This window comes from Urocitellus parryii, chromosome 1 (assembly GCF_045843805.1).
Source record: "Urocitellus parryii isolate mUroPar1 chromosome 1, mUroPar1.hap1, whole genome shotgun sequence".
Classification (NCBI taxonomy): Eukaryota; Metazoa; Chordata; class Mammalia; order Rodentia; family Sciuridae; genus Urocitellus; species Urocitellus parryii.
This window is the reverse complement of record NC_135531.1, coordinates 157693433-157708478: the sequence shown is the minus strand read 5'-3', so window position 1 is coordinate 157708478 and position 15046 is coordinate 157693433. Positions and strand designations below refer to the sequence as shown.

General features: G+C 52.6%; 1 protein-coding gene across 2 annotated transcripts in view; it reads right to left on the bottom strand.

The window, feature by feature from the left end:
- The window catches only part of Kcnip1 (potassium voltage-gated channel interacting protein 1), a 318927-nt gene that overhangs the window by 273957 nt on the left and 29924 nt on the right, over positions 1 to 15046 (bottom strand). The gene's annotated exons all lie outside the window — the stretch shown is intronic.

The window sequence follows — 15046 nt, the reverse complement described above, 5'->3', positions numbered from 1 at the left end:
AATGGCTAAGATCTACGTGAAGTTACCATTGCTCATCTCCTACGGTGCCCCACTTATAAACCAAACCTCGTCACGGGTGGGTGTGTACAGGAAAAGTCGCATTTACACAGATTCAGCGCTATTGACTGTGCCTGGCGTCCAGCGCGGGTCTTGCAATGTCCCCAAGGCAAAAGGAGACTAGGGTGAGTTCTGGGGCATCCTAGACGGCAGCAGGTAGCGGGCTGGGGTGGGGGTGAGGGAAATGTGATTATGGTGGTCAGAACAGATTTCACTGGAAGGGGAGGCAGCAAAGGCGGGAAGCACTGGATGCTGGGACCGACGGGGTGGTGCCCAGGCAGCGGGAGGAGCCCCACAGAGGTCCTGGGCAGCAGCCCCTTGGCGGCACTGAGCAGCCGCAGAGCCTCACCGCGCCGCTAGAGGGAGCCGCGGCCAGCCTCCTTGGCCCGACGCGCGGGGGGATTTCCCGACAGAGTTTGGGGTTTGTTTTTTTCCACGCTCGCTCAGGGATCTCCCTGGGGGAATGTCCAGAAATCAAATTTCTGGATCCCTTCTGCGCATTTTACAGGGTTAGGAGTCACTTCCAGAAACTCTGTAAGTGAACACTCTCGTCTCCGCGGGGGGCGATGCATCTCCAATGAGTCACCTCTTGCCACTTGGCAGCCTCTGGCCCACAGAAGCGCCCAGCTCTCTGCGCTCTGCAGGCTGGGGGAGGAGAACTTGGCTTCAAAGACGCAAACCCCTGGGCTTGAACAAGGCTCCGCCCTGGGTTGGCAGTGGGGCATGCCCCTCCCTCCTCGAGCCTCAGCCTCCCGGTCTGTAAAATGGGCGTCTTCATCACACTGGCTTCCTGGCAGGGGCAGAGGTACCCTGGGAATGAGGTGAGCCCTGCTGCTGAGAAGCTCATCGCTGCGCAGGGTGCGCAAGAGGCTGCAGAAGCTCAGCTCCTCTCACCCTGCGTCTTGGTGCATCTCCTTGCTCCTTGCAGTCCAGGACACAGCTGGTGTCACCCCCACGGAGCCGCCAGGACCTGTTGGAGTCTGTGACAGAAGGAAGTGCTTGAGTAAGGCTCATTGGTGAGGGGCCGTCCGTGTTTGTTTTGAGAGAATATCTGACAAATATAGTAAAATCTCGCCCCAGGATGGTTTTTAAAGTCCCCTGTGAGGCGTGGATAAGGAAAAGGAGGCCTCACTGGGGAGTCCCGGGCCTCTGTGTGGGGCCCTGTTTCAGGACCCTTCCCGGCTTGTCTGTGCACCTGCCCCAAACCAACCTCAAAATCCTCCTGAGAGATTTCCTCAAACTCTCTTAAGTTCTCCCTTGTTACCTTGATCCAAATGATTTACACTTTCCCATTATAATTTAATTTTCTCCCTTCCTCCCAAACCAGAGCACTCCGCCCGCAGAGATGTGGGCCACCGTCTGCATTTAGAGCGTCCTTATTAATCCTGCCCTGACCTCTGGGCCCGGAGCTCAGCCTGGGGAAGCCGACAGATCCCTCTCCACCGGGGCCTATTAAAACACCTGCCTTTTAATTGGTCAAAACCAGAAGATGAGCTAAAAAATAAACCCTCCAGCTTTGCCTTCCTTTTCAGGGTGCACCTGCACTGTGTCTGCTGCCCCATGTGTGGAGGAGCCGGGGGCCTGCAGGGTAGGCAGAGGGAGGGTGGTTGGCGGGGGCTAGTGGCCCTCCAGTGGCTTTGCTTGGGTTCCTGATGTTGCCACAAAGCTGAGAACACAACATGTAAAAATGGAAAGCACTGTGGGGACAGCAAAGCTGACCTCTAATGCTGGCCAGAGACCCTCCATACTCTGTGTCACCGCTGCCCATTTCTGCTGAGTCGACTCTGGGAACCCCACAGCTACCCAGACGAGGAACACACTGTTGGCCCCATTTCACGGGAGGAGACCTGGGGCATAGTCAGTGGGCAACTCCGCCATATCCTGGAGAGGGGACGGGCTCTCGGCTCACCCATGTGAATCCTTCGTGGAATTGGCCTGAGACGCCCTGTTCTCTGTGGTGGCCCTGGGACTGTGGCTTAGTGAATGGGGCACAAGCTGGGTGTCAGCTGCCCCTGACATCTGGCCTGGTCCCTGGGGGACCCTGCGCTCATGCACAGCAGCCGTCTCCCCATGACTGTCCTGTCTCACGAGGCTCTGCCCAGCTAATAACTCTTCTCCACGCAGTTCCCTATCAGCCGAGAATTCTAATCACCTCCCATCATCCAGGGACCATCTTTCATCTGACAATTTCCTCTTCCAATTGATCTCATCTGCCATGGACGACAGGGGGTTTCCAGATGATAAGAACACTCAGACGACACCAACAGCAGCAGGCAGGAGTCTTATCTGACTTAGTTATTCGACGCGCTCTACTAATATTATCTCTCTGGATCTGTCTTGGAAATTGCAAAGCATAGAGGAAATAAAAACTGAGGCTCAGAGAGATTAAGCAATTTGCCTTAAGTCACACAGCAGAGCCAGTTATCATTCCACAGGGCTTATGCTTTTGAGGGCCAGCAAAGAAGCCACCAATGAAGGTCACTCATGCCACCCTGCTGAGGATGAGGCAGCCTCTTGAGCCACAGTGTGATAGCTACATTTAAATCCACTCTGGCCCGTAGGAGCCTGAGTGAAATGGGACACAAGTTTAGAGTGGCCCTTGGTGACCTGGATTCCTCTGCGGCTGGCTGTGCCCTCAGGGAGCGCGTGGTCGGGTGGGAAGGCAAGACCAGCAAACGCAGACCCACGAACCCAGGGCGGAGGCTCCGATGTGCTCCATGAATTATAAATATTGCAGAGCTGAGCTTTTCAAAGTGCCTGCTGTCGAGATGGGGCTCTCTAGAGTGTTGCTACGTCCTTTTAGAAATATCAAGTGGTGACGCATTCGGCGGAGCACGTTTCCATTTCTTCACCGCGGGGCTTTTCAGAACGTTTGCCGCCCTCGTCTACAGAAGGCTTTGCATACCGCATTTCCTTCATTATAAGACGCCATCCATTGTAAGCTGTGTCACTTACCCAGTGACTGCTTTCCCAGGAAATGAACTTTTTTTTTTTTTTCATTTAATGCACGCACGGTCAGTATCTTGCATTTGGTTACGGATGGACCACGTATATGTTGGTGGCCTCATAAGATCCTATGCCCTAGCAATGTCATGGGCATCTTAGTTTGTGTAGGTGTGCTCTCTGGTGTGGGCACAATGACGACATCACCTGTCCATGAGTTTCCTGGATGTGCCTCATGGTTGAGTAATGCACAACTGGAAATGCGTCAGATGTAAGACGTGCTGATTCCCAAAGCACTAATGGGTAGAAGTGAAGACTCAGTATGGGCACTGTTGCCCTGGGACTGGGAACCTCGTTATGCAGGACTGGGTGTCTCAGGGAAGTCTTTGGAAGTCAGAGGTTGGAGGACAGCTGGCTCCCGGTCATGAAGGCCTGCAGGGCAGAGGAGAGGGACATTCTCCAGCCATGCTCTCCTGACACCATCTGGCCAAGCAGAATCATCAGTTCCATCAAAATTAATTGTTGACCATCTCTGATGCTCTGGGTCCTGCACGGGGCTGGAGCCTCCTGGCGGCCAGGGGGTAATGTGGGCTGTTTGGTCGAAAAGCCATTCAACTATTCAAAATAGCGCTGGGCTCAGGCTGGAAGGCCCTGCCCCTGATCATGGGGGTTTCCAGCCCTGGGACCCTCTGCAGCCAGTCCCTACAGAGGACTCCTGCACACACTTGGGCACATGGCCTTGCCTTAGTGCCGGCCTTGGACCTCTGGGTGTGGAGGGCCCGTAGCTCTCCATGCACTGGGCAAGAATAGTGTCCTTCTGCGGTAGGATCCTCTGGGGAGGCCCAGCCTTTGGAACGAGGAAGGAACCAGAGGGAACTTGGGGAGCCCTCGGGGTGGACAGTAAGGTGCGGGAAGGGTTCCGAGCAGCTTCCCTGGCAGGAGGCTAGGCTTGCTGATGTGGCCGTACCCTGTCCCTCCAGGGCCCTTCTGCCTGGGGGAAGCTGGAACTCTCTGTGCTGATCACGATTTTAATTCAACAGATGCATTTACTGCTACGACCTGCCACAGATTTCCCGATCCTCCCAATAACCTGTGTGGATGATGATGTGTACTAGAGATAAGAAAATCAAGGCTCAGAGAGGCTGATTAACTTGTAGCATTGAGCACCAGTAATGGGTAGGCGGGGAGAGGAGGCTGGGTGTGGGGGGATCCCAGCACCAGTGCCCTCAGAAGTTGTCCCCGAACCTTGCCCTCTGCCTCTTCCCTTGTCACCCCCAGAGCTGTCCCTCTGAGCTCGAGAGCCCTTCATCTTCTGGACCCTCTCACAGTGACTTCCCACGAGCACGTCCTAAATCTCTCTTCCACCGACTCCTTGCTCATGGTGCCCCGGTCCCCCTAACACAGCCACACACTTCTGGTGCAGCTGTGCGTTGGTCATCCAGCAGGACAATAACCATGAACACAAGCATCTCATTAGACAGCTGCCATTTTAAAAGCCAAGGAAGGAGAAGAGGAGAGAGAGGAGTTTTGAGGAGGGGTTGAGTGTCCCTGGCTAAGCCCAGGGACACAGGGGACAGAGGGGCCTTTCAGCCCCTAGGCTCCATCTGGATGTGGGACCCACTGGGGTGTGGCCAATTGTGGGGTTTATATGAGGTCACTTGGAATCACAGCTGGGCAGGGGCTTAGTCCACAGTTGGGAGGGGCTGCTGGGGCTATCCTACGACGGAGCCTGTGTGCCCTGCTCCCAAGTCCCCTGCTCAAGGCGCAGGTGGTGCCGTCCCTGGCCCAGGAGGCTCGTTATGCAGCCTCTGACAGATGGGCGGGAGGAGAGGCAAGGCACCGGGTCCCCTGTGTGCCGCAGGCCACCCCTCAGAGGCTCTGCCCACCCGGACTCGGGCCCAAGGCAGGGCCTGTCCAGCCTGTGCCCTGCTGCAGCTCCCTGGTCAGAGGCATCAAGAAGGCAGGAGAATGGAGGGAGGCTGAGGGGGTGTGGGGCCTCGCACCCCGGCCACTGTGGGAAACCTCCCCGGGCTGGAGGTGAAGCTGCTCGGCTCCCAGTGCAGTTCGCCAATGCGTCCCAAGAATGTGAAAAGCCATCGACCCGTTAATACGCACAGCTTTATGTGTCATTTAAAAATAAATTTAAGCCGGGTGCAGTGGTGCGCGCCTGTAATCCCAGCCGTTCGGGAGGCTGAGCAGGAGGATTGCAAGTTCAAAGCCAGCCTCAGCAACTTAGTGAGGCCCTCAGCAACTCAGTGAGACCCGTCTCTAAATAAAAAAAAATAAAAAGGGCTGGGGATGTGGCTCAGTTGGTAAGCACCTCTGGGTTCAATCCCCAGCATCAAAATAATCATAATAAAAATAATTTAAAAATTACTTTTTTTCTCCTTTGTGCTAGGGGTTGAACCCGGGGTGTTTTACCACTAAGAAGCATCCCCAGCCCCCTTCACCTTTAAAAAAAAAATTAAGATGCGATCTCACTAGGTTGCTTAGGGTCTTGCTAAATTGATGAGGTTGGCCTCAAACTTTTCATCCTCCTGCCTCCGCCTCCCTAGTTGCTGGGATTATAGGCAGGCACCATAGCATCCAGCTAAAAGCAAACTTAGTTAAATCAATCATAATACTAGTAATAATGATGATCAAACCATTTGTACTTTCTTGGCTCCACTTCTGGGAATCTATTTGAAGGAAATGCTCCAGACCTCCCACATAACTCTGTACATAAAGATGTGCCTCACCGTCCTGTTTATACTGGGTGAACTGGAAGTCGCCATGATGCTCAGCAATGGGGGGTGCTAAATAAATGGGGGTCTACTCAGCTTCTGTGTGGACAGTAAAAATTATGTCAGCCAGGCTCTGCAGTAATGAGGAAAACTGGCTGCAATTCAGTGATAAATCAAATGTAGAGGAGTAGTAAGCTCCAGGCTGTCACAGCCAGCGCTCAAGTCACAGTGCCACCTTCCTGGCTCCTGCACTCATTCCTTGACCTACTATGTGTTAGGGCTGAGCCATGCCTGGACATCAGCCACCCCCATCCCAGAGGAGCACGTGTCCTTGGGTGTCCCTGTACCCCAGGGTTAGGAGGACCACTTAACTTATTGGCCAATCTGGAACATTCAAATTATTTTTAATGGACACACAATGGTCACGCCTATCTATGGGGTACGGCATGCTGGTGTGGAGCGTGTATACCGTGTGTAACCATCAACTCAGCAATTAACAGTCCTGTCTCCTTAAACATCACTCCTCGTGGTCAGAGACTCCGAATCCCTTCCTTCTCGTTCTTTATATAATGTACAGAAAGTCGCTTCAACAGGCATTGACCACGCTGCCAGGCAATGGCAGCTATTCTCCGTCTACTACTGGAGAGTGACAGGGAGAACATGGGGATCTTCCCAATGTCCTGTGGCCACTCTGCCCACAGCCCAGGGTCTCTGCATGTTGACCCAGCCAGGAATTAAACAGGCAGGAGAATCCTCTGCTCTTCCGGGAACACAGAGGAGGGCCGGATCCGTGATTCAGTTATGGGCCTCGTGGTTTTTCTCTGCTCCTGTTTTTTCCTCACTGAAGCTGCTCCCAAGCCTCCCACGTGTCACACCTGATATGATTTTCTAGGACATCTGGCCCGTGTGGACTTCCCCTCTCTCTCTGCCAGCCCTCCCTTCCCCTATCTCCGCTACCTTGCAGCCTCCTGCCCCTGCCACCCAGCTCCCTCCGGTCCTCTGGGGGAGACAGGTGGGAGAGGGGAGGAGTGGGAAAAAGTCCTGCTGGGGGTAGGGAGGGAGCAGGGAGGCCTTCCCCCACATAAATCCAGCCAGTTGCATCCCCAGCCACCCACAGGTAGCAACACAGCGTGAGCTGGAGTCCTTCCTCAAAGAGCCTGCGGGCCCTTAAAAAATACTGAATTATGACTTAAATGCTCTGTGACCTTAGTCAAAACAATTGACCTTTCTGAACTTCTAATCTCTCTTCTGAAAGAATGAATTCCTTGAATGAGGAATAAACTAATGAATGATGCTGTGGCAGCGGAGGCCAGCTGACACAAAAGTGGATGCCTCTCCCAATCCATGGTGAGAAGCTCCTGCCAAGCTCAGGGACTACATTTCCCAGTTTCCCTTGCTGCTGGGTGGGATCACGTGACCAATCCCCACCAATGGGGTTCTAGGCTGAGCAAAGCTTGCCACCTCCAGGTCTGTATGCAGGTGTGGGAAGTCCAATCACCCATATTCTCTCTCTGCCTCTCCCGCCTCATCTATCACTGCACAGCTCGAGGGTGACCTTGAGGCCACAGGATGGTAGAGTTTGGAACCCTAGTAACCCCTCCCTGAAGGAGCACCTCACGAGCAGGGGTAGCCATACTGGACTTCCCCTGAGTGAGAAACGCACCCTTCCTGGGCACAGCCGTCAAATCTTGCGCTGGTCGCAGGGTTGCTCCACCCTGGCTAACTCAGGATGTAGATTGAGGAAGGAGAGTTCAGTGGCTTGAATGGTGGCCTCCAATGAGCTATGTCCATGTCCAGATCCCAGGAACCTGGGCCCGTGGCCTTACTGAGAAAAAGGTCTTTGCAGGTATAATCCAGGATCTTGAGATCACCCTGGACTGTCCTCCACCATGCGGCCAGCACATTGGTTTCATTAATGAGGTTCTTGGCATAAAAAGTAGCTAGTGAGATCGAAATAAAACACACAGACTCAGTTACATGTTTCTATGACCAGGTCCCAGACGGCTCCCCTCTCTGGTTCCCACCTCGAACCACCCGATAGGGCAGCAAGGATTACTCAGGGCTAGCAGGAGAGAGAGAGAGTGAGCACGCCAGGGAGTAGCCTTTTATTGGGGAACAAGAAATTTAGGGGAGAATTCCATCCAATGAAGGTTGAGGGGGGCCGCACTCCAAGGTCAGGGTCAGTGATTGGCCCCCGGGGTCAGTGGTCAGTCATACCCCCCACACAGATGGGTTCTCTCATCAGGAGAGGGCCGGGAAAGCTCCAACACAGTTAGCCAGAGCGCCTCAGACCCAAACCGGGAATCGCCCAGTCACGTGTGAGAATGGCTCTCCACACTGTCCTGCATGATCTTTCCATATAATGACAGTGTCCCTGTGAGCAGAAGGTATTGACAAGGGGCAGAAGGTGTGAGAAGCCAGGCAGAGATGGAGGTGACCAACCTCCAGCCAGGGACGCTGAGAGCCACCGGGGCGAGAAGAGGCACAGGACCCTGCCCTAGAGCTTGGGCCCCGACACCTTGATTTTGGGCTATGGCCTGCAGAACTGTGAAAGAATACATTCCTGTTGCTTTAAAACAGTTTGTGGTCTTCCTTCCAGCAGCTTTTGGAAACCACTCCAGCGAGGTGTGCAGGCCTAGCTCAGTGGGGCCTGCAGGAGACCGCGGTGGGTACTGACTTCCAAGATGGCCCTGAGGGCTCTCCACCTGCTCCTGGAGCCCAGGTCCTGGGAGGAGGCGTGCTCTGGAGAGAAGGCAGAGTTCAAATCTACCTTGTTAACTGCGAAGATTCCGGGAAGCTCAGAGTGGTGTTTGTACTGAGAGGAAGCAGAGGCCTTGAACCCTGCAGGGCAGTCTTATTATTTATGGATGACAGGCTACATTTCATTAATGTACAAGAAAAGGGACTCAGGCACCTCTCTCAGCAGTGTCTCTCACAGTGCCTGTGGGAGGGGTGGCTGGCCCAGCGGCCCAACCTGCAGGCAGCCCTGGAACCAGCCTCGGGCAGGAGGGCTGGCCCAGAGTCCTCTCAGGGGTGTCTCAGGTCACCTGAGTCCCACCCCAAGCAGGTGCTGGGAAACCCTCCCAGGTCCTGCTGGAGATAGGCGTCATGGGGCAAAGAGAGGAGCTTAAAGGTCTGGGAGAGGTCTGTCCCGTAGGTCACTAGTCACACGTGGCTATTTAAATTTAAATTAATTAAAATTAAACTTTAGTTCTCTGCTCATTATCCACATTTCAAGTACCCCCTGGCCATGAGTGACTCGTGGACAGCTCAAGCATCACAACATCTCCCCACCAGAAGCTTCTACTGGGCCAGGCTGTTAGACAAGAAGGGGCAGGAGTTTCAGCTCTGCAAGTCACCTGCATGGTGGCCTTGGGCGAGAAAGGCTCTGTCTCTGCTTTAGTGTCCCCATTGATAAGGTGGGGAGAATCACAGCTCTTACTTACCAGGGTCAGGGAAATAGTCCTTGGCACCGTGTCTGGAGCATGTTAGTGCTTGGTGGGAGAAATGATCCATAGAGGAAGAGGAAGGTGAGAACAGGGTCCAGGAGGCGTGGGCTCCAGCTGTGCTGCCACCCATGAGAGGCTGAAGAGACAGGCGCAATTCCAGGCCCTGCTCCAAAGCTGTGTGGGCTTTGAGTAAATCACTTAACCTCTCTGAGCTCTGAGAGCTCCCCAATAGAATAGTTTATCTTATTGGATCCTATGCTTCCAGGAAAGGGATGGGCAGAAGTCTGTAAGAAACTAATATTCTTTGATTTTTATCCCTGCTCTTGGGAATCTAGTAGAAGAAAGTAATCAGAGTAGTGAGCAAAGATTTGTGTTCAAAGACAATAACTGGAGACCAGTTTATCAGAGCAAAATCTTGCAAAGAGCCAAAACGTCTCATAATAGGAAAATAGCAAAATATGTTATGGCACGTGCAAATGATGGACCCTTCCAGAACCAGGAGATATCATCTTGTAAATGATACATACACGGAAAGTGTTTTTATTTAAAACAAAAACAAATTTGTAATTACACAGCATGTTCCTAAATTTGTTTTTAGAAAGGCTTCCTGTCTATGTTTAGCCTCGTCCACCAATATTTTGACAGTGGTTTCCTTGGGACGTTGGATCTTGATTGATTTTTACAATCTCCCTTTTACTTTTATGCACTCAACCAAATTCTCCACAACGTGGGTCTGTTGATTTGTAAACAGAAAACATTACAAACACAGCAAGTTGAAGGCCTGGGTGGTCTTCAAGTGACTCAGCCCTGGAGTTACAGAAAAACCTGTTCATAGCGTGGCAGGAGTGGGAGGGGAGGGGAGGGGAAGTCCCCCCCCTGGGGACCCTGTGCTGGCAGGTACCTACCCAGTGGCTAGTGAAGACTAAAGCTCTGAATCTTGCCAGGGAAAGAGGAGACTCGGAAGGCCTGGGATGGGCTGGCTACTCCTTGACACTGTAGACCTATGTGAATTAGGCTGAGTGACCGAGGGACCAAACAGTTGGGAACAACAGGTACTGGGGTGAGACCCTGGATGCCAGGCACCATGTAGACTGGTTCTCAGGGCTTTCTGCCTTGGAAGCTTTAATAAAGGAAATGTGGGATTAATTAAAGATTTCACTTCTATTCAGCCTATGAAGCACTGTTGAATCTAGCTGTCCCTCTCCTCGGTCTATACCCAAAGGACTTAAAAACAGCATACTACAGGGACACAGCCACATCAATGTTTATAGCAGCACAATTCACAATAGCTAAACTGTAGAACCAACCTAGATGCCCTTCAATAGATGAATGGATAAAAAAATGTGGCATATATACACAGTAGAATATTACTCAGCAATAAAAGAGAATAAAATCATGGCATTTGCAGGTAAATGTATAGCATTAGAGAAGATAATGCTAAGTGAAGTTAGCCAATCTCAAAAAACCAAATGCCAAATGTTTTCTTTGATATAAGGAGGCTGAGTCATAGTGGGGTAGGGAGAGGGAGCATGGGAGGATTAGATGAATTCTAGATAGGGCAGAGGGGTGAGAGGGGAAGGGAGGGGGCATGGGGTTATTAATGATGGTGGAATGTATTGATCATTATTATCCAAAGAACAGGTATGAAGACATGAATTGGTGTGAATATACTAGGTATACAACCAGAGATATGAAAAAATTGTGCTCTATATGTGTAATAAGAATTGTAATGCATTTCACTGTCATATATAGATTTTTTAAAAAATTTAAGGACAGCAGATTAAAACTGTAGGGGATATTTTTTGCTTAGCCAAAAAGCACATATTTGTGAATTTAATATTGCCAAGTCCTTTGGTATCTGGGGGATCCATCCCAGGATCCCTCACGGATCCCCAAGTCTGTGGATGCTCAAGTATCTCATGTACACAGCATTTGCATGTGACCTATACGTGCCCTCCTGTGGACCTTGAATCCTCTCTAAAAGATTTCTAATATCTAATCCATGTAAGTGCTATGTAACCAGTTGTTAAATTTCCCTCTTAGGGAATAATGACAATATAAACAAAACAAAACAAAACCCAACTCTGTGTATTTTTGGTGCAGACACAATTTCTTGCAGAGACTGAGTCATGGGGGACAGCTGTACTGGTGAGGACGTGTAGGATCAGTTACTCTAGAGTCCTGGCTGTGAGAACACAAATTGGAATAAACGTAGTAAAAAAAAAAAATACTGCCTTGTGAATCACAGTCTTGAAGAGATGAGCACCCTGTGTCTTAGAATTATGCTGGGAGGTCTGGTTTTTGCTTTCGGGAAATAATCACAAATGTACCAATATTTTATGCAAAGAATATTAATGAAGCTCTATTTCTGTAGCCCGAATGTCCCTGGCTCACACCTGCCTGGCTACCATGGATACTTTCACATTGATGTACAAAGGTTGCGGCTCAAGCCCAGCCCATCTACAGAGCTTTCTGCCTCACACAGATGTCTCTAGGGGATTTCAGGGAGGAAAACCTCAAATCCCCTTCTCTGCTTCGCTTGTTGGTTCCTGGACCCACAGCCACACGACAGGAGATAGATTAGCACTTGTGCAGTTTCTGCAGACCCTTCCCACTCTCCAGCCCACCCTCTGTCCTGGAAGCCAGCTCCTGTCTGTCCCCCAGGTGGACTCAGTCAGTGTGTGTCAATCTGTTGGAAAGGGACCTGGGTGGGAGGTCAGCTGGTCATCTCCCAGCACCCACCCGAGATCTCCAGGCTGGGCATCCTGCAGGGTTCAACCACCTCTTAAGGACATCCCCTCTTAAGGACAGACCCTCAGACCCTGGGCCAGCATTGCTGCTAAACCAGCTGTGAGAATGAACAAAGCTGTGATTCCTACTGTGTGAAGATGTGGATAAATGTCCCCAGCACTGTGAGGAGTCCCAGCTCCCTAGCTGGCTTGCAAAGGCTGTCACAAAGCTGCTGTAAGCCAGCCCAGCACTCCAGAGCACCCTGCGGCAGTAGCCTGAAGTGACGATGAGGACCCCTGATCATGGGGCCACGGCTAGAGCCTGGCTGGAGTGGAGAGAGCCACTTGGCTCCCTCCTGAGTCTCAAAGGGGCATTGCTGATGTGGAGGGAGCTTCTAGCTAGCGAATACAGTGGTGTCCCTCTTCCTCCCTCCACCCCCTCATTCTCTAAGGCTCACACTGGACTGCACCAGGGCGAGGAAGTTGTCAACTGCCATGCTTTGGGTGTGTCCCCAAAGTTTCATGTGCTAGAAGTTTAGTTCCCAGCATGGTGTGGTTGAGAGGTGTTGGGTCCTTTAAGAGGCGGGGCCTAGTGGGAGGTAATGAGAACACTGGGAGGCCTCACCATCAGAAAAACACTTACCATCTAGCCTCTCCTTCTTGGGCACACTCCCACCATGATGCCATCTACTATGCTGTGAAGCAGCCAGGGACCTCATTAGAGACCCAACCGATGGGGCCACCCATCCTGCACTTTCAGCCTTCAAAACCGTGGGCTAAAGAAACTTCTTTTCTTTCTAAGTACCCAGCCTTAGATATTTTGTTACAGCAACAGAAAATGGACAGACACCAACTTCCTGCTGTTTCCCCCTCTTGAGCTTTACTTTCCCTCAGGTCTGACCCCCAAAGCCATTGCAGATCCAGTCTTTCTTGTACCTATCAAATCATGAGAAATGGTGGGGCGTTTTGGGGGGCAGGAGGGCACAAGCCTGCCAAGTTCTCCCAAGCACAAGCGAACAGGCCAGCACGGTTCCTTGATATCCAACACCACGGCTCTGATGAGATCTATGATGGTAACTATGTCGCAGGATGCACAGCTGCCTCAGGACAATATTTCATGGAATGGGGAAGTGACTACAACATTTTGTGACATGAGAAGCCACAGGTCCCCCAGCCCCTGCATCAAATCACCACAACAACAAAGTCCCAAGAGTCTCAGGTTGTTTCTCCAGGTGCTACCACTGGTCTCAGAGGGCACCCTGCCCTGGAAGTGACCGGAGAGAAGGTGCTGGGGGCGACGCAGGGGCGGCCAGGAAGGAGCAGGCTAGATCAGAGTGGTGACAGGGCCCAGGAGCCAGGAGAGCTGCCAGGAGCCAGGAGGAGGGGAAGGGGCTGGGCGCTGGCTAGGGCAGGGTCCCAGCTGCCCACCGGGTCACCACCATAGCAGGCTCCACCCCAGGTTACAGAGCAGGACAGGTGGAGGGAAGAAGGGGGAGGAGCGGCAGGGAGAAGGGAGTGGGGTCCCTGCCCAAGGCAGGGGAGGCCGGCAGCTCCTCCTTCTGTCCGGCCCTCCCTCCGCCCTCTGGGGTCTGCCGAAACCCCTCCCTTGTTCTTTCCTCTGCCCTTATTCAGGGGACATGTCCCAAGCCACAGCGCTTAGGACTGGGGACAGCAGCAGACCCCACGAGGACTATGGCTCTTCCTCCTCCTCCTCCTCCTCCTCTTCCTTTCGAGAAGATGCAGTGTGTGAGTGAGGTTCAGGGAGAGAACAGGACTACTAACAAATAGAGCAGCGACAACGACAAGCTGTATCGAAGTCATTTAAAAGTTAGGGACGGCTTATTTCTGGAATTTTCTATTTAATTTTTTTCAGACTGCCGTTGATGGCCAGCGACGGAGTCCACGGAAAGGGAAGCTGCAGACCAGGCCCCTGGCCTCCCTCTCCCTTAGAACCACCGTTTTGTCTGTTTTGCATTTTTGCAGTTAAAAGTCCAAACTGCAGACCCCACAAGGCCGGCCCCTCAGTGCTGCGGTGTGCTCCCAGCCTGTGTGCAGTAGGTGCGGAAGCGCCTGTGAACAGTGTCACCAGGACAGGTGACAGGTTCCCATCCTCCCCATGGCGCTCAGCGGGCGACACACAGGCAGCAGACTGGGGACGGGTCTCCAGGTGGACGTAGGGGACTTGTCATCCCACGAGTCTGAATATTGGGCGAAAGGGCTTCAATAGGTAAGTGGATGCATGACCCGAGAAGGCCACCGGTGACGAGAGGGGCCGTGAAACAGCGCGACAGACACAGGAAGAAACGCTGGTTTTCTTAGCCTGCTCCCCAGGGAGTCACAGGGATGGGCGTGGAGGCCGCCGTTCCAACCCAGGCGCTGTCCCCTGCGTCCGGGGGATGACCCCTGCAGATCACTCCGCCCTCTGCGGGGCGCGGCGGGGGGGCAGGGGGCATCCGTGCAGCTGCAGCCCCTGTATCCGCGGGGACAGGTGCCCAGTCCTTCCCCGCCAGCTCAGGCCGCAGAGGGCACCAAGCCCTGCCTGTACGGGCTTCTTCCTCTAAGTGCACAGCTGTGCTAAAGCCCAGCTACTAACTAGGACAGTAAGCGGGCAGCGACAGTGAGTTACCGCAAAATAGGTAACTAAGGACAGACGGCAATGGAAGTAATTCAAAACCTAGGAATGGTTTGTTTCTGGAATTTTCTGTTTGGTATTCTCAGACTGAGATTGAACATGGGTAACTGACACTTCAGAAAGAACCCTCAGATAAGGGTCGGGGACTCTGTGTGTGTGTGTGTGGTTGTGTGTATGTGAACACGTGTGTATGTCTGTATATATACACCTGTGTGTGTGGCCTGTGCCCAGGCACATTGCAGATGGCCTGTCATCAAGAACCCCTCCCACATTTCTGCCCTTCTGCCCCATCGTGCAGGGATGTGTCACGGGGCATAAGTCCCCTCCACACTCCATGTAGTGAGCTCAGGCTTTTTAATGCGGCTGGTTCTGACGCCAGCTGCCTGCCACCAGGATGGTCCCCCTTTTAAATCACCTCAACGCGTGTCAGTTAGGAGGGCTGCGTGATAAATGTCCCCCAACGCACCCCAATGTGTAAACATCCCTTTTCTGCTCATGGATTTTGTGGATTGG